The 19,207-nt window shown below is 41.3% G+C and overlaps 1 long non-coding RNA gene across 1 annotated transcript; it reads right to left on the minus strand.

Annotated features, from left to right (window-relative positions):
• Nucleotides 1–16,191: 16,191 nt before the first annotated feature.
• Nucleotides 16,192–18,800, minus strand: LOC139174103 (uncharacterized). Its single transcript, XR_011560300.1, has 2 exons — nt 18,679–18,800; nt 16,192–18,528 (listed from the first exon to the last, which is right to left on the minus strand). It is a non-coding gene; the product is annotated as an uncharacterized lncRNA (long non-coding RNA).
• Between the last annotated feature and the right edge of the window lie 407 nt (nt 18,801–19,207).

A 19,207-nucleotide genomic window follows, 5' to 3' on the forward strand; every position in this document is an offset into this window, starting at 1 on the left:
AAATACCACCTCTGACCGGTTCCACTCCCATCAATTCTCTGTCTCCCAAGTCCCAGCTGATTGGGAGGAAATGGAGATTTTGCAGTAAGCTTCCCCTGGAGTAGGGAGGGAATGGAGATTTTATCGCCCACCAAGCCATGCCACGACCACCAAACTATGCCCACAGAACCGACAGTAATTTTTTTTGAATCCTGCTATTGATGTCACGCGACCACCAACCCACACTCACCAAACAAGCCACACCCACAGAACTGGTAGTAAAAAAACATTGAATTGCACCATTGACGCCAGTCGCCCTGCCCATCCATTCTTCAAGAAGTGGGCACCCCCCCCCCCCAAAAAAAAACCAGGCCAAAAAAAGACACTGATTTGAATATCTGCAAGTACAGAGTGGAGCAAACAAAAGAGTGATTTAAATAGATATGTATTTCAGGTAAGCTTCCTTAGAGCATCCAGGGGATGAAACAGCCTTTCTCAAGGCCAAAAATGTGTGGCTAGCGTGCACATATGCGCTGGAGCTGAAACATAATAAAGTCTCGCATTCCCTCTCATATGGCTCCACGTGCCACCTGTGGTACGCATGCCATAGGTTCACCATCACGGACATAGAATCTCCTCCTGGCGTGCCCTGCTTCTCCCCATCCTAACCAGAAGATCCACTCAAAATTGTGTTGCTGACAGACAACAGGGAGCCACAGCAGAGGGATAAAAGAGCCACACACGGCTCCAGAGCCGTAAGTTGCTGACTCCTGGACTAGAAGGAAGATAAGTCTATTATTATTATTATTATTATTATTATTATTATTATTATTATTATTATTATTATTATTATGTCAGTACAACACAGCAAACGAGATCACTATGCTGGATTTTGTATTTCATCACCAGTCGGGCGCTTCCCAAGCACCTAGGGCTGCGTGATGTAGCAGCGAATTATGTTTGCCGATTCCAGCAAAGCGGCCTTTTGCAATTGACAGATGGAGATTTTGTCAATTCCGATGGTTTTCAAATGTCCGCTGAGATCCTTTGGCCCTGCGCCCAGCGTGCCAAGGACCACTGGGACCACTTTCACGGGCTTATGCCAGAGCCGTTGCAGCTCGATTTTTAGATCTTCGTATTTCACTAATTTCTCTAGCTGCTTCTCCTCAATTCTGCTGTCTCTTGGGATTGCGATGTCGATGATCTTTCATACTTTCTTTTTCTCCATGATCACAATGTCTGGTGTGTTATGCTTCAGAATTCGGTCAGTCTGAAGTCCCACAGTAGTTTTGCTTGCTCATTTTCAACCACTTTTTCGGGCTTATGATCCCACCAGTTCTTTGCCACTGGTAAATGGCAGTTCCGGCACAAGTTCCAGTGGATCATCTGTGCCACAGCATCATGTCTATGCTTGTAGTCAGTCTGTGCGATCTTTTTGCAGCAGCTGAGTACGTGATCGATTGTTTCATCTGTTTCTTTACAGAGTCTGCACTTTGGATCGTCTGTTGATTTTTCAATTCTGACTTTGACAGCATTTGTTCCAATGGCCTGTTCTTGTGCCGCCAGTATTAGTCCTTCTGTCTCCTTTTTGAGTGTTCCACTTGTAAGCCATGACCAGGTCTTTTCTTTATCCACTTTGCCTTCAATCTTCTCCAAGAACTGCCCATTATTATTATTATTATTATTATTATTATTATTATTATTATTATTATTAAGATTTGCATGCCGCCCCTCTCTGAAGACTCGGAGCGGCTCACAAATAGTAAATAACTAGTAAATAATTAGTAAATAAATAATTGTCAAAACTTCCCTGGTTTGTTTCCCCCTTCTCTTCCTTTCCCCTTGGTCCCTTTTCTTTTCGAGAGTCAAGAGAAAAGCATTTCTGACTTGGAGCAATTCTCGCCAGTTGGATCTGGGCTTCTCTCACAGCTGTTAGAAAGCAAAAATCTGAGCATTTCTAGAGCCTCCAATTTCATCGGGGCAAAAAAATTAGGGGGGCTTTGGGGAAAGGTTTTTTTTTTTAGGGCAAGCATCGGGAACATCTTGAATCACTTCTTTTCCGTGTGCTAAACGTGCAAAATGGAATGTTCCAATTGCTGGTCTTGTTATAATTTTACTGCTTTTACGACTCTGATTTTGGATTCGCACAGCAGTAGGAAGATGAGTCCAGGCCAGGATCCAGATGTTACATTAGGAGGGAAAAAAGAATCATTAGTAACCGGATCCTAAGAGAAGAGAGGCTTCATAGTTGAAGATCCTTGCTGGAAAACTTTTGTAGGATAGGCTAGTGTGCCGCGAGACATGGTCAGGTGTGCCATGAAGCTCAGAGAGAGAGAAAGAAAGCAAGAGAGAGAGAAAGATAACAAGAGAAAGAAAGCAAGAAAGATAGAAAGAGAGAGAGAGAAAGAAAGCAAGAGAGAGAAAGAGAGAGTGAGCAAGAAAGAGAACAAGAGAGAGAGAAAGAGAACAAGAGAAAGAAAGCGAGAGAGAGAGAAAGAGAGAAAGAAAGCAAGAGAGAGAAAGAAAGAAAGAGAGAGAGAGCAAGAAAGAGAACAAGAGAGAGAGAAAGAGAACAAGAGAAAGAAAGCAAAAGAGAGATAAAGAAAGCAAGAGAGAGAAAGAGAGAGCGAGCAAGAAAGAGAACAAGAGAGAGAGAAAGAGAACAAGAGAAAGAAAGCAAGAAAGATAGAAAGAGAGAGAGAGAAAGAAAGCAAGAGAGAGAAAGAGAGAGCAAGCAAGAAAGAGAACAAGAGAGAGAGAAAGAGAACAAGAGAAAGAAAGCGAGAGAGAGAGAAAGAGAGAAAGAAAGCAAGAGAGAGAAAGAGAGAGAGAGCAAGAAAGAGAACAAGAGAGAGAGAAAGAGAACAAGAGAAAGAAAGCAAAAGAGAGAGAAAGAAAGCAAGAGAGAGAAAGAGAGAGCGAGCAAGAAAGAGAACAAGAGAGAGAGAAAGAGAACAAGAGAAAGAAAGCAAGAGAGAGAGCAAGAGAGAGAGAGCAAGAGAGAGCAAGAAAGCAAGAGAGAGAGAGAAAGAGAGGGAGGGAAGGAGAGAGAGAGAAAGACATAGAGGGAGGGAGAGAGAAAGAGAGCAAAAAAGAGAGGAAGGAAGGAAGAGAAAGAAAGAGGGATGGAGAGAGAGAAAGAAAGAGGAAGGAAGCCCTGCTCAATGTGCCCCAGGGTTTCATAAATGTAAAAAATGTGCCGCGGCTCAAAAAAGGTTGAAAATCACTGGGATAGGCAATGGTGCAACACTCCCAAGGTTGCAGAAAGTTAACTAGAATTCTATTGAAAATTTGTAATAGGCATGCAAAGTTTTGTAGAACTACAAGTCGCCCAGCTGGAATTATTCCGGTTTTTAAAGAAGGAATGGATATGGTTTTAAATTTAAATCAGGGCTACTCTAATCACTGGGGAACAGCAATTTCATTGTCTTAAATCTGTGACTTGTTTTCAACTAACTTTTGGGCTCTGGATCCAAAAATAAAGACAGTTTTTGTCTATCACGTCAACTTTTTAAGCTGCAGGATACCCTCAAAAGTCATACAAATTGGGCATATAAAGTAAGGTAAAAACTTACTGTTTACCAAGAATAATTTTATTCATACAAAGGCTATAATAGTTACTGCAAGTTACACAGAAACATAGAAACATAGAAGACTGACGGCAGAAAAAGACCTCATGGTCCATCTAGTCTGCCCTTATACTATTTCTTGTATTTTATCTTAGGATGGATCTATGTTTATCCCAGGCATGTTTAAATTCAGTGACTGTGGATTTACCAACCACGTCTGCTGGAAGTTTGTTCCAAGGATCTACTACTCTTTCAGTAAAATAATATTTTCTCACGTTGCTTTTGATCTTTCCCCCAACTAACTTCAGATTGTGTCCCCTTGTTCTTGGGTTCACTTTCCTATTAAAAACACTTCCCTCCTGAACCTTATTTAACCCTTTAACATATTTAAATGTTTCGATCATGTCCCCCCTTTTCCTTCTGTCCTCCAGACTATACAGATTGAGTTCATTAAGTCTTTCCTGATACGTTTTATGCTTAAGACCTTCCACCATTCTTGTAGCCCGTCTTTGGACCCGTTTCATGTGGATCAGAAGTCTTCAAACTTAGAGTTTTTAAAGGCTGGGAAACACCCTTCTTTGATCTCTTCATTTTAATGGCTCTTTCCCCCATCCTCATCCTCATCCTGTTCTGTGGAGCCAGATGTTGCTTTGACAAGTTCATGCAACCATCACACAGGTTTGATTCACGTAATTAACTGCCCGATAAGCCATGCGCTACCGTGCAGGGCATAATTGTTGGCAGACAAATGGATTCTTTTAAAAACTCCTGTATCCTACAGGCCTGGCAAGGAAAGACACAGGGCTTCTATCCAGAACAATCCAAAAAGATACGTTGCTTGAACGTAGTAACTCTGTTTTGCTTCCCAAATTCTTTGCTGTGCACATTTGGGTGAAACGTTGCATTTCATGCTAATTCAGCCTTTGGTAAAGAAAGCTACAGTCCGTGAAGGGCTACCCAAATTTTTACTACCACACTGTGGACCAGGGTATCTACGAGACCGCCTTCTGCCACACGAATCCCAGCGACCGGTTAGGTCCCACAGAGTGGGCCTTCTCCGGGTCCCGTCAACAAAACAATGTCGTTTGGTGCGGCCCAGGGGAAGAGCCTTTTCTGTGGTGGCCCTGGCCCTCTGGAACCAACTCCCCCGGGAGATTAGAATTGCCCCCACCATCCTCGCCTTTCGTAAGCTCCTTAAAACCAACCTCTGTCATCAGGCATGGGGGAATTGAGATATTCTTTCCCCCTTCTCTTTACAATTCATGCATGGTATGTTTGTACGTATGGATGTTTGGTTTTACAATAAGGGTTTTTTAGTTGTTTTAGTATTGGATTTACATGCTGTTTTTTATTACTGTTGTTAGCCGCCCCAAGTCTATGGAGAGGGGAGGCATACATATCAAATCAAATCAAATCAAACCAAACCAAACCAAACCAAACCAAACCAAACCAAACCAAATCAAATCAAATCAAATCAAATCAAAAAGTAAGTAAGTAAGTAAGTAAGTGTTGTGATTCCGTCTGAGGCTCCTCAGGGAACGGCTGAACCTCTGCCGGCTCCCTGCTCAGAGGGGGAGGATGAGGAACAGGAGGAGGAGGAGGAGGCCCAGGCAGAAGGGGAGGAGGAATATCAGGCCGAGGGAGAGGGAGAACAGCCAGAGTCCCCCGGGGTGGAGCTCTCCCCAGCAAGCAGCCTGGAGTCCTTAGATGAAAATGCACAAGCCATCATCGATCACAGGCAGAGAAGAGCAGCACAACGAAGGGGACAATTAGCCAGGTACTTCCAGTCCTAAATAGGTAACAGCTGGGTTTGGGTGTGGTTCTCCCCAGAAAGGCTGAAAAGGCAGACCCACCCTTCCTGTCTTGTGGAGTAGTATCTTTGGGAGTCCTGGGACCTGGCTGTGATCTTTGGCATCTCTGATTCTGACTTGTGGCCCTGAAGGCTGAAACCTTGGGGAAAAAGGCGTGGGGGCTTATTCTCTACAGTGGTGTGTGTGCCAGCAAGAAGTCTGCTGTATTGTCTGGCCGTCAGGACTTTGCTGTGAAGCCTCATAGCCTGCCTGTTGGGAAGAACAGGTTTTTCTCTGTGTTTATTTTTCAAACTATAAAGTGCTTTTGCTTTTACCAGCGTGTCTGGCTGCTTTTTCCAGTTGGTGTTGAAGTCTGGGGGCACCCAGACAGAACAGTAAGTAAGTAAGTAAGTAAGTAAGTAAGTAAGTAAGTAAGTAAGTAAGTAAGTAAGTAAGTAAGTAAGTAAGTAAGTAAGTAAGTAATGCAGGATGCCTTGCATTTTCTTTCAACATCTTTCAGTGCAAATTGGGTGCTCTGGGGTGGAGCTCCATTTTTGCTACCTCACTGTGAAACCCCCCCCCCCCCGGTCCAGGCAGTAGTCCACCCCTGGCTACAGTTCTTATAAACAGCTTTGATGGTTTGTGTTCTGTTCGCAGGCTTCCAATAAATTCCAATCTCCAGAAAATCATTTCTTTTAATAAAACTTACTTTTCATTCCCTCAAACAGAATACACGAGAGCAAATGCAGAATTTAAAAGTAGCATAGGAGCAGATTCTGTCTCATTAAACAACCTGCTTTGATTCTGGATCTGGAAAGCACGCCAAAATTCAACCGTTATCCACATAAGAACATAAGAAGAGCCATGCTGAATCAGGCCAAAGCCCATCGAATCCAGCATTCTGTGTCACACAGTTTGGCAGACAGCCCAGGAGGAGATCAATCATCCTTATCATCCCTGGATTCTGAACAAGAACTTATGATGGCCCCACGCATGCGTAGAGTGATGCATAGGAGAGAACAACTTACAGGAGATAAGTGAGGCCACCTGTGGTTGGGTGGGGCAGCTGTAATTAGTGCTACAGATAAAAAGAGCAGCGTGCTGGTTTAGCCTTGTGGAAGTTTATCTGATTCATAGTTCATCAAGATCGTGGTTTTGCTGTTCCGCTGTTCAAGACTGCGTGTGGACTTTCTGGACTTTGGAATTTGGACTCAATTTCCCAGTTACTGGGTGAGAAATTGGATTGCATTTAACCTGTGCCTTGTGTGTACCAGAAAATCCCTTTGACATTTAAAAAGGGAGTATTTTCTGCTTTTCTGTCGATAAAGACTTTTGGTTTTCCTTCTATCGTGTGGCATGTGTCTTTCTGGACTAATTACCCTGTAATTATGGGCGGTTGGGACACGCCAGCAGAACTTCTACTAATAAAAAATTAAATACATTTAAAAAGACATTAATAACATAATAAATGCAGAGGTTCAATAATAATAATAATAATAATAATAATAATAATAATAATAATAATAATAATTTATTAGATTTGTATGCCGCCCCGAGTCTTCGGAGAGGGGTGGCATACAAATCTAATAATAATAATAATAATAATAATAATAATAATAATAATAATAATAATAATAATTTCTCTCATTGCCTTGGCACACTGAAAAGTTGCTACTCTGGTTAGCCTATCCATTTCAGCACATTCCAATTTTTTAAGAATAATCATTTCTTCTTTTGGACATGCTAACCAAAAAAGTAGATGGGAAAGAAGAAAGGGATTATTATAGAATCTGGGATACATTTTACAATTGGTTTAAACAAAGAAACAATCAAATAAGTGAAATAGAATGCAAGGTTTAAAAGATTAATGATTAGTATGTTCATCTCTTTTTTCAAAATTGGAAACTAGATTTTCTTGCTTACTTGAAGTCTTTTTTTCTATTCTCTTTTCAGTTCTTCTCTAAAATGTTTCTTTTCTTCTTTATTTTCTCTTACATAAAAATGTACAGTATTTACAGTAGGATGCTTGGCTGCATAGCTAGAGGTATAACAAGCAGGAAGAGGGAGATTGTGATCCCGCTATATAGAGTGCTGGTGAGACCCCATTTGGAAGACTGTGTTCAGTTCTGGAGACCTCACCTACAAAAAGATATTGAACGGGTCCAAAGACAGGCTACAAGAACGGTGGAAGGTCTTAAGCATAAAACGTATCAGGAAAGACTTCATGAACTCAATCTGTATAGTCTGGAGGACAGAAGGAAAAGGGGGGACATGATCGAAACATTTAAATATGTTAAAGGGTTAAATAAGGTTCAGGAGGGAAGTGTTTTTAATAGGAAAGTGAACACAAGAACAAGGGGACACAATCTGAAGTTAGTTGGGGGAAAGATCAAAAGCAACATGAGAAAATATTATTTTACTGAAAGAGTAGTAGATCCTTGGAACAAACTTCCAGCAGACGTGGTTGGTAAATCCACAATATCTGAATTTAAATATGCCTGGGATAAACATATATCCATTGTAAGATAAAATACAGGAAATCGTATAAGGGCAGACTAGATGGACCATGAGGTCTTTTTCTGCCGTCAGTCTTCTATGTTTCTATGTTTCTATGTTACAGGGTTAAATAAGGTCCAGGAGGGAAGTGTTTTTAATAGGAAAGTGAACACAAGAACAAGGGGACACAATCTGAAGTTAGTTGGGGGAAAGATCAAAAGCAACATGAGAAAATATTATTTTACTGAAATAGTAGATCCTTGGAACAAACTTCCAGCAGACGTGGTCGATAAATCCACAGTAACTGAATTTAAACATGCCTGGGATAAACATATATCCATCCTAAGATAAAATACAGAAAATAATATAAGGGCAGACTAGATGGACCATGAGGTCTTTTTCTGCCGTCAGACTTCTATGTTTCTATGTAACATAGACTAAAATGTTTTCAATTTGATGTAAAAACATATACAACTCCGTATGAGCTTCTGACGAAAATCGGGATGTAAATCATCCTGGATATGTGTATTTTTCATGTTTGTGTGTTTTGTATGTCTGTTTTGTTTTAAATAAAATTTAAAAAAAATTAAAAAAAGAAAAGTTGCTACTCTGACGAAACATCAAATAAACACATTGCTTTCCAAAATTACCGTAGATAAGGAATTGCAGACAAACAATAGAGAAAAATTTAGTATACACCCATGACGTATTTGGAAACTCTCACCACCCCCAAAAGTCATGTCTAGTTTATCAGTCACACCTGGAGAGATAAACAGATGCTGTCTTCAACTTGGCTACCACCTGAATTCTCACACTTCGAATGTTTGTTTCTGTAGTTAAGCAGAACTCCAGCTTTATGAGCAAATGACACACCTTTGCCTGATTTCTATAGAGCCTCACCCCGGTGTTTGTTGTCCTCTGTAACACATCCTTTGAAATTACCAGTTTAAAAGGTGTAGCCCACTAAATGGCTGACGTATCTCCCAGTCCCAGTAACGTAGGTGGCATTTTGCCTTCAGTCATCAAAATGTACCAATGTGGCTATTCCGAGTACTAGTTTTCTTAGGTCAACCGCAATAATGTATGTTACATGTTGTGAGCTGCCCTGAGTCTTGGGAGAAAGGCGGCATATAAGCCCAGTTAATAAATTATACAAGAGCACCCAATAGATACAAACTCAAGGTCTTGACTATTGCAATGCGCTCTACGTGGGGCTGCCCTGGAAGAGCGTTCAGAGCTGGTGCAAAATACAAAGGCGGGGTGGCACAGCAGATAGAGTGATGTTTTGCAGGCCACTGAAGCTGACTGTAGATCTGTAGGTCAGCGGTTCAAATCTCATCACCGGCTCACGGTTGACTCAGCCTTCCATCCTTCCGAGGTGGGTAAAATGAGGACCCGGATTGTGGGGGCAATAGGCTGGCTCTGTTAAAATAGTGCTATTGCTAACATGTTGTAAGCCGCCCTGAGTCTAAGGAGAAGGGCGGCATAAAAATCAATCAATCAATCAATCAATCAATCAATCAATCAAATAAACAAACAAACAAATAAATAAATGCAGTGGTGCCAAGGTATTATTCCATCTTTACTTGAGCTGCATTGGTTCCCAGTCAGTCTCCGAACGCAATTCAAGGTGTTGGTTATTACCTTTAAAGCCCTAAATAGCTCAGGGCCAGACTATTTACAGGACCACCACCTCCCTCATACCTTGCTGCGGCCAGTAAGGGCCCACAGAGTCGGCCTTCTCCAGGTCCCATCTGCCAAACAATGCCAGCTGGCGGGACCTCAGGGAAGAGCCTTTTCTGTGGTGGCTCCAACTCTGTGGAATCAACTGCCCCCAGAGATCCATACTGTCTCCTCCCTACTGGTTTTCCAGAGAGCCTGGCTTTTCCAGCAGGCCTGAAATTAAGATTGATTGCTAAGCACGTATGGTTTTTATATAGTAGTTTTTGTATTGTAGATTTTACTGATGTTTTTTATTGCTCTTTTATCATTATTGTGTTCATAACTATTGTCAGCTGCTCAGAGTCCATTTCAAAGGGAGTGGCATATAAATGCAATAAGTAAGTAAGTAAATAAATAAGTAAATAAGTAAGTAAATAAATAAGTAAATAAGTAAGTAAGTAAGTAAATAAATAAATAAGTAAATAAGTAAGTACGTAAGTAAGTAAGTAAGTAAGTAAGTAAGTAAGTAAGTAAGTAAGTAAGTAAGTAAGTAAATAAGTAAATAAGTAAGCAAGCAAATAAATAAATAAATAAATAAACAAATAAACAAATAAACAAATAAACAAATAAACAAACAAACAAACAAACAAATAAATAAATAAATAAATAAATAAATAAATAAATAAATAAGGTAAACCTCTCCAAATTCAATTGTCCTTTCGCTTGGACTAATCTTTGATAGCTGTCCCAATGGATTGCAGCTTTCTTCGCCTTGGATCTCTTTCAGAAGTTTGGGCTTCTGTTCAGGGGTGAGTTCTAATGGAGAGGGGCGGCATGGTTATGACCTATAAAGCCCTTCATGGCACCGGACCAGATTATCTTAGGGACCGCCTTCTGCTGCACGAATCCCAGCGACCAGTTAGGTCCCACAGAGTTGGCCTTCTCCGGGTCCCGTCAACTAAACAATGTCGCTTGGCCGGACCCAGGGGAAGAGCCTTCTCTGTGGCGGCCCCAGCCCTCTGGAATCAACTCCCCCCAGAGATTAGAACGGCCCCCACCCTCCTTGTCTTTTGCAAATTACTCAAGACCCACCTTTGTCGCCAGGCATGGGGGAGTTAGGATATTCCTTCCCCCTAGGCCATTACAAGTTATGCATGGTATGTTTGTGTGTATGTTTGGTTTTTATAAATAAGGGGTTTTAGCTGTTTTATTATTGGATTGTCACATGCTGTTTTTATCATTGTTGTTAGCTGCCCAGAGTCTACGGAGAGGGGCGGCATACAAATCCAATAAATAATAATAATAATAATAATAATAATAATAATAATAATTATTATTATTATTATTATTATTATTATTATTAATCAGCCGGACCACCAATTATGCCATCGTAGCCCCCCTTCCTGAGGGCTTTTTGACCTTTGCTCCCCAGGCATTTTCCAAGAAGTGGAATTCATAAAATGTCCATTAAATCTGTGCTACTGTCTCTATCTCAGGAAAAGATCATTTGGCCACCAAGGATTGTGTGCAGCTGTGTCCTGGGTTCACAGCTTTATTGGATGGGTTTTCTAGCTATTTTTCATCCAGCTGAACTTGAGAGAACCCTGGCCCCGAAGGTCTTTCCAGACCACCCTGAAGTCCTTGGTGCCATGTCAAAGGAGTCGCAACATGAGTCAGATGATTAGAAGAAAAGCGGGCAGAGCTGGGCGGTGGCAGAGTTAAATAGGTCATCGGTTTGGAATCGTTGTGTTGCTAGAAGCGTTTCAAGCCCATCCATCCTGAATTCCATGGACCCTTATCTGGTGGCAATTTAGTGTTGCGTTTCAGTTGACCAGATTCCTGACTTGACTAAATCTCCTATGTTGCAACTTTACAAACAATCCTGATTTTTTGTGCATGACACATCATCAGCAAACAACATCAAGTTTGGGATCACTGGATCACAGCTCACATCAGAGAACCATCTTTCGGCTGTGGCGAGGGGGACGTTTGCCCAGGTTTGCCTGGTGCACCAGTTGCGGCTTTATCTGGACCGGGACTCACTGCTCACAGTCACTCATGCCCTCATCACCTCGAGATTCGACTACTGTAATGCTCTCTACATGAAAAGTGTTTGGAAACTCCAGATTGTGCAGAATGCAGCTGCGAGAGCAGTCATGGGCTTTCCTAAGTATGCCCATGTTACACCAACACTCCGCAGTCTGCATTGGTTGCTGATCAGTTTCCGGTCACAATTCAAAGTGTTGGTTATGACCTATAAAGCCCTTCATGGCATTGGGCCAGAATACATCCGGAACCGCCTTCTACCGCACGAATCCCAGCGGCCGATTAGGTCCCACAGAGTTGGCCTTCTCCGCGTCCCGTCAACTAAACAATGTCAGTTGGCGGGCCCCAGGCAAAGAGCCTTCTCTGTGGCGGCCCCAACCCCCTGGAACCAGCTCCCCCCAGAGATTAGAACTGCCCCCACCCTCCTTGCCTTTCGTAAACTTCTCAAAACCCACCTTTGTCGTCAGGCATGGAGGAATTGAGACATCTCTCCTGGGCCTATACAATTTATGTATGGTATGTTTGTATGTATGTCTGCTTAATAATGGGGCTTTTAAAATATTTTAAATTTTAAATTATTAGATTTGTTATGAACTGTTTTATTGTGTTGTGAGCCACCCCGAGTCTACGGAGAGGGTTGGCATACAAATCTAATAAATAAATAAATAAGTAAATAAGTAAGTAAGTAAGTAAGTAAGTAAGTAAGTAAGTAAGTAAGTAAGTAAGTAAGTAAGTAAGTAAGTAAGTAAGTAAGTAAGTAAGAAGGTAAATAAATAAATAAATAAATAAATAAAGCAAAATTATGCATATTGGCAGTGATGGGCTGCCAAAAATGTTACGGCCACGTTGTGGGTGTGGCTTATTTTGCGGATGTGGCTTGATGATCATGTGACAGGATAGGAGTGGCTTGCTGGCCATGTGACCAGATGGGAGTGGCTTGACAATCATGTGACCAGGGGGTGGCTTAAAGGTCATGTGACTGGGTGGGAGTGCCTTACCGACCAAAGTTGGTGCTTGGACTCTTTTTCACTTGATTAAGCCACATTATTTGAATAGCCACAAAAAGGACAAACGATAGATAGCATTATTTGTCGAGGAGCACAGTAACATTTTAAGGTTTTGTACTGAACCCACAAGGTTCAGTTTGATAACAGATTAGGCAAGCAGCTCAATTTTCTTTCATGGCTATAAAAGTTCATGATTAAAATGATTAAAGCATTTATGGGTAAAAACATACTGCACTATTTAATTACAGTATTTCCTATTTTAAAAGTAATTAAGGATCATACTAAGGTACTAGGGAAGGAAGGACAATTAAAAATATTAAGTGTTAAATAAATAGTGCATAAACATACTACCCCCAGCGTGTGCCCTCTCGTGGGGGCAGGAACTCATTACTGCACATTGGGGCAAAGAACCCCAATTATATCTACCAACTGATGGGGACCAAGCTTTCTGAGACAACCCAAGAAAGGGATCTTGGGGTTTTGGTGGACAGCTCAATGAAGATGTCAACCCAGTGCGCAGCAGCAGTAAAAAAAGCAAATTCCATGCTTGGTATGATTAGGAAGGGAATAAAAAATAGGTTGGAAAGTGTTGTATTGCCTCTGTATAAATAGATGGTGAGACCACATTTGGAGTTCTGTGTACAGTTCTAGCCACTGCACCTCAAGAAGGATATAATGGAACTGGAAAAGGTGCAAAAAAGGGCAACAAAAATGATCAGGGAAATGGAGCCCCTCCTTTAGGAAACCAGGTTGCAACACCCAGGTCTCTTCAGCCTTGAAAGACAGCATTTACGAGATGACTTGATCGAAGTGCATAAAATCATGCATGGGATAGAAAAATTATTTTCTCTATCACACAATACTAGGACGAGCGGGCCCTCCCAAAGCTCACAGGTAAGAAAGTGAGGGCAAATAAAGGGAAATATTTCTTCACCCAGAGGGTCATTGGTTTATGGAATTCACTTCCAGAAGAGGTCATGACAGCTGTCAGCCTGGAGAGCTTCAAGGCAGGATTAGACAGATTCATCCATCCATCCATCCATCCATCCATCCATCCATCCATCCATCCATCCATCCATTTATTTATTTATTTATTTATTTATTTATTTATTTATCAGATTTGTATGCCGCTCCTCTCCGTAGACTCGGGGCGGCTAACAACAATAATAAGACACTATAAACAAATCTAATATTTAAGTTAATTTAAAAACCCTAATTTAAGAAACTTAATTTTTTTATTCATGGATGCCAAGTGTATCAATGGCTATTGAAACGGATGTCCAAGTGCCGCCTTTATGTTGGTTGAGGCAGGCAGGATTCCCTTGGGTCCCATTTGGTGGGGGTCAAGGGAAAGGGAGGGTCTGGCCTTCTCTTTCTGCTCAAGATCCCCATGGACAATTGGTGGGACACCGAATGCTGGACTCGATGGGCTTTGGCCTGATTCAGCAGGGATTGTCTTATGTTCTTATGTTCTAACCCAATTGGGATTCGCTATCAAAGAGATAAAAGCCAGAAATTTCTGAATCTCTCCCTAGCCGCCTAGTTTATTCTCCAAATAATTATAGTCCCCGCATTGTAAGCCTATATAAACCCAAGGGATTTGCAGGCATCACCCACACACATTCAAAATACCGTTTCTAACATGTGGGAAATGAATACTTTTGCTCTCTTAGTTCCTTGGCTGCAAATAGAAATTTGCTGAGAAATAAGGGAAGTTTATTGAGCTGCCTGAATTGGCAACGAAAGAAGGGTGGAGTGAAAGAGAGTTTAGTTAGAAATTGGAAGGAGACTGTCAATGCACACCTGTATGTTTGGGGGGCAAAAGATTTTACACTGCAGGGGAGGTGATTGGATGTCACGTTCTTCAAAATGAATGCAAATATCTAACTGATTATTGGCAGGCATGGGCATGCCTTGGGGTGCCTCCTTTTTCCTTTCATCTCAGTTCAATGAAGGAAAAAAACCCCAACAACACCCAAGAGCTGTGAATTTGATGCCTCCGTTTTAATTAAGATTCATGGAAATCTGCAACAGAGTGTTATGGTTTAATAGAAACATAGAGGATTGACGGCAGAAAAAGACCTCATGGTCCATCTAGTCTGCCCTTATACTATTTCCTGTATTTTATCTCAGGATGGATATATGTTTATCCCAGGCATGTTTAAATTCAGTGACTGTGGATTCTTCCTTCCTTCCCCTTCCTTCTTTTCTTCCTTCCTTCTCTTTCTTACCTTCCTTCTTTCCTTCTTCTCTCCCTTCCTCATTCATAGAAATATAGAAGACTGACGGCAGAAAAAGACCTCCTGGTCCATCTAGTCTGCCCTTATACTATTTCCTGTATTTTATCTTAGGATGGATCTATGTTTATCCCAGGCATGTTTCAATTCAGTGACTGTGGATTTACCAACCACGTCTGCTGGAAGTTTGTTCCAAGGATCTACTACTCTTTCAGTCAAATAATATTTTCTCATGTTGCTTTTGATCTTTCCCCCAACTAACTTCAGATTGTGTCCCCTTGTTCTTGTGTTCACTTTCCTATTAAAAACAACTCCTGCCCTTTTCCCTCAAGAAGACGTCCTATTCTTACTCCCTTCCCAGTTCTTTGGCATTTTTCACCAATGGACAGAGATTCTTGTCAACCGAGCATCTTCAATGATGTCCTTCTTCTATGGGAGTGGTGTTCTCGAACTTCCTGGTAGCATCTTAGTTATCTTTCATTAATTCACATTTACTTTTAACGGATTCCTCTTAAGTGGAAAGGGCAAATTTGATACAGGTTTGATCTTGTTCAGTTCTTCACCCATTTATACCTTAGGCTTATCTCATTTCAGCTAGAGAATTTGTGCAAAACAAAATGCAGGGCTAATTTTGGGGGGATTTTTCTCGCAAGCATTTGCACCAATTCCAAGCTATTTCTCAAATACGTTCGATATCTATGTGAATATTGTGCTTTTTTTTCATACTTTCTCCAATTTTGTCTGCCTTTTTTAGTGCTTCAAAATGCCGAAAAATGAGGAATTAAATTGATTCCTGCACGTAGAATCAAATATACCTAGGACTTACTTTGCTTTCATTTTGGGGGGATAAAAATCGTACCACATTTCTTCATAACGGGTATGGTATATGACCGAGCTTTCTTTCTTTCTTTCTTTCTTTCTTTCTTTCTTTCTTTCTTTCTTTCTTTCTTTCTTTCTTTCTTTCTTTCTTTCTTTTTAAATGCAAAACCAGAAACCGTTTTGTCTGGACAGATCATTTTAGCTCTTAAGAATGTGAGTTTGGGGTTTCGGTTTTCATCTGTTTTCATCATATGGCTCTGAGGATGCCACCTAATGTTTTCACCAGTCCCGATATTTTCATGGCAAAAAGATTTAGCCAAGTCCACTACAATAGCTCTGATGACTGAATTATGAATGGCAAGGTTAAAAGAGGACAACCCATTTGGTCTAATGCAGGTTGTCAAGCTCAATTTCACTGACCGATGCATCAGGGTTGTGTTTGACCTTGGGGCAGAGGTGAGCTGCTGCCCCCATTGGGGGGAGGACACAGTGGGGTAGTGCGTTCATGCACTATTTATTGAACACTTAATATTAATTGTCTTTCCTTCTCTAGTACTTTAGTATGATCCTTTTAAAATTACTTTAATTTTTAATTTTTAATGTATTTATTAAATTTTTCCTTTTTTAAAAAAAACAATACATGATCGTATTTACAGATGAATCTACATCATATATACATTCCTATCAACATTATCTTTTGATTGCTTTTAGATTTCTTGATGTTTTGTTTCAATGTTTAGTTTGAGTTTCTTTTTTTTGTCCATTGGTACCATTTCATAGTAGTCCAATTCTTTTCAATTATTGAGTTCCATTGTCAATCTGTCCATCTCTGCGCAGTCGTATATTTTCATAATGATCTCGTTGTCTTCAGGTATTTGCGGGTTTTTCCAGTTCTGTACAAATACAATCCTTGTCGCTGTTATTATATGCAAGCTTCAATATTTTACATTTTTAGGATAAGTCCCTCTCATAATATCCAGTAAAAAAACTCTGCTATATATTCCATTTTTATATTTGTTATTTGACACAACCAAATATTTATTTTTTTCCAATATTTTCTTGTCTCTGGACATAACCACCATAGATGAAAGAAGGTGCCTTGAGTCTTATTACATTTCCAACACAATGGGCTGTAATTTTTGTGCATTATGGCTAATCTTTTGGGTGGGAGATGCCAATGGTATAACATTTTATATTGGTTTTCTTTGTATTACTTAAATTACTTTTAAAACAGGAAATAATTAAATAGTATGTTTTTACCCATAAATGCTTTAATCATTTTAATCATTATCTAGAACTGAACTTTTATAGCAATGAAACAAAATTGAGCTACTTGCCTAATCTGTTATCATACTGGGTTCAGTACTAAACCTTAAAATGTTACTGTGCTCTTCGACAAATAATGCTATCTATCATATGTCCTTTTTGTGGCTATTCAAAGTAATGTGACTTAATCAACTGAAAAAGAGTCCAAGCACCGATTTGAAAATTTACATTAGTTGGTAAGCCACTCCCACCCAGTCACATGACCTTTAAGCCACCCCTGGTCACATGATTGTCAAGCCACTCCCACCTGGTCACATGGCCAGCAAGCCACTCCTATCCTGTCACATGATCATCAAGCCACATCCACAAAATAAGCCACACCCACAGCGTGGCCGTAACATTTTTGGCAGCCCATCACTGCCAATATGCATAATTTTGCATTTGTTATCCACTGATCCCAAACTTGATGTTGTTTGCTGATGATGTGTCAGGCGCAAAAAATCAGGATTGTTTGTAAAGTTGCAACATAGGAGATTTAGTCAAGTCAGGAATCTGGTCAACTGAAGCGCAACACTAAATTGCCACCAGATAAGGGTCAATGGAATTCAGAATGGATGGGCTTGAAACGCTTCTAGCAACACAACGATTCCAAACCGATGACATATTTAACTCTGCCCCCGCCCAGCCCTGCCTGCTTTTCTTCTAACCATCTGACTCATGTTGCGACTCCTTTGACATGGCACCAAGGTCTTCAGGGTGGTCTGGAAAGACCTTCGGGGCCAGGATTCTCTCAAGTTCAGCTGGATGAAAAAATAGCTAGAAAACCCATTATCAATAGACCTGAACAGAATCCAGTTTCCACAAAAACTGTTCGAAGGGAGCGTCACAAATCTGGATTCCAAATCTGGATTTTCAAGGTGTTTCTATTTATTTCTCCACCCCCTGTATGTTCTGTCGGGCTCTCTGGTAGACTCTTCCCGAAAATTCACAGGTACATATTTCAGACACACACACGTTCGAAAATTCAAAACAATGTTCTAACTAAGCCCTCTTTTTGTATAGGAAAGAGCCCTCGTCTCCAAACAAACTGGTAATTGGTACAAGTCCCTTATCAGTTCTGTGATACTTAGCTTGCAGCCGTGAGGCAATTCACAGTCCTTCTTCTTTCACAAAGTAAAACACACTTTGCTCTGGTTTAGTTTCAAAGCAGGGAAAAATCAGCACACAAAAGGTCAAAGTCAGCAAAGCAGTCACGAAACACAACGATCAGATAATCCTCCACAATGGCCAAACCCACAGGCTGCTCTTTATAGCAGCCTCACTAATGACCCCAGCCCCACCCAACCACAGGTGGCCTCATTTTCTTTGATAATAATCTCTCAGTTGTTGCTGCCTATGCATCGTTCTCCGCATGCGTGGCTGTATCATTAACTCTTGTTCCGAATCCAAGGAGGAGCTAGATAATTGATCTCCTTCTGAGCTGTCTGCCACACTCTCCTCCTCCCTGTCACTCATGTCTTCTTGGTCAGAGGAGCCTTCATCATCAGATTCCACCGGGGGCAAAACAGGCCTGCAGCATGTGGATATCTCCCCCACACATCCACAGTCCTTGGGTCAGGAGCTGGGCCAGAGCTAACCACAACGCTGTATGTCCATCCTAAGATAAAATACAGGAAATGGTATAAGGGCAGACTAGATGGACCATGAGGTCTTTTTCTGCCGTCAATCTTCTATGTTTCTATGTTCAACCTAAGTGCCTTTTAAAACACACAGATCCACACAACGCTTCCGTTTTCCATTCACTCACCCCCAGCGAGGAGCATCGGGAGACGGCCTATCTCAGGAGCGTTAGGAACGTCATCGCTCCCGCTTACCCTCATTGTAGAGTCCCGCCGCATCCCCACCACCCTGTCTGCCACTCCCTGGGCTGCCGTTGCTAACACAGAGTTGTTTCTCTTGGCACGCGGCTGAGGACATTTCTGTAGATTGTGAGGGAGGGAATTAAAAAGGAAGGGAAAAAAATCTGGCTTGGCTCGGAGCAGCTGTTAGGAATGGCTGGGGACCAACTTCTGAGCAGTGGAAAATACCGAGCACTTTGAGGACGACAAGTACGGAGTCAGAGCCTGAGACTCTGGCAAAGGGACAAGCAAGGAAAGACTGGGTTGCTATCAGGGGCGGATTGCGCAAGGAGCAAAAACACACTGAATTCATGCATGCGCATGAGATTTTGGTGGGGTTTTATTGCTTCCACGCAGGTACAGAAGCAAAAAAAATCACCAAAATCTCTAACAGGTGTGTGTCCTCTCATGAGATTTTACTTCTGAACATGCAGATGA

Source organism: Erythrolamprus reginae, chromosome 11 (genome assembly GCF_031021105.1).
Source record: "Erythrolamprus reginae isolate rEryReg1 chromosome 11, rEryReg1.hap1, whole genome shotgun sequence".
NCBI lineage: Eukaryota > Metazoa > Chordata > Lepidosauria > Squamata > Dipsadidae > Erythrolamprus > Erythrolamprus reginae.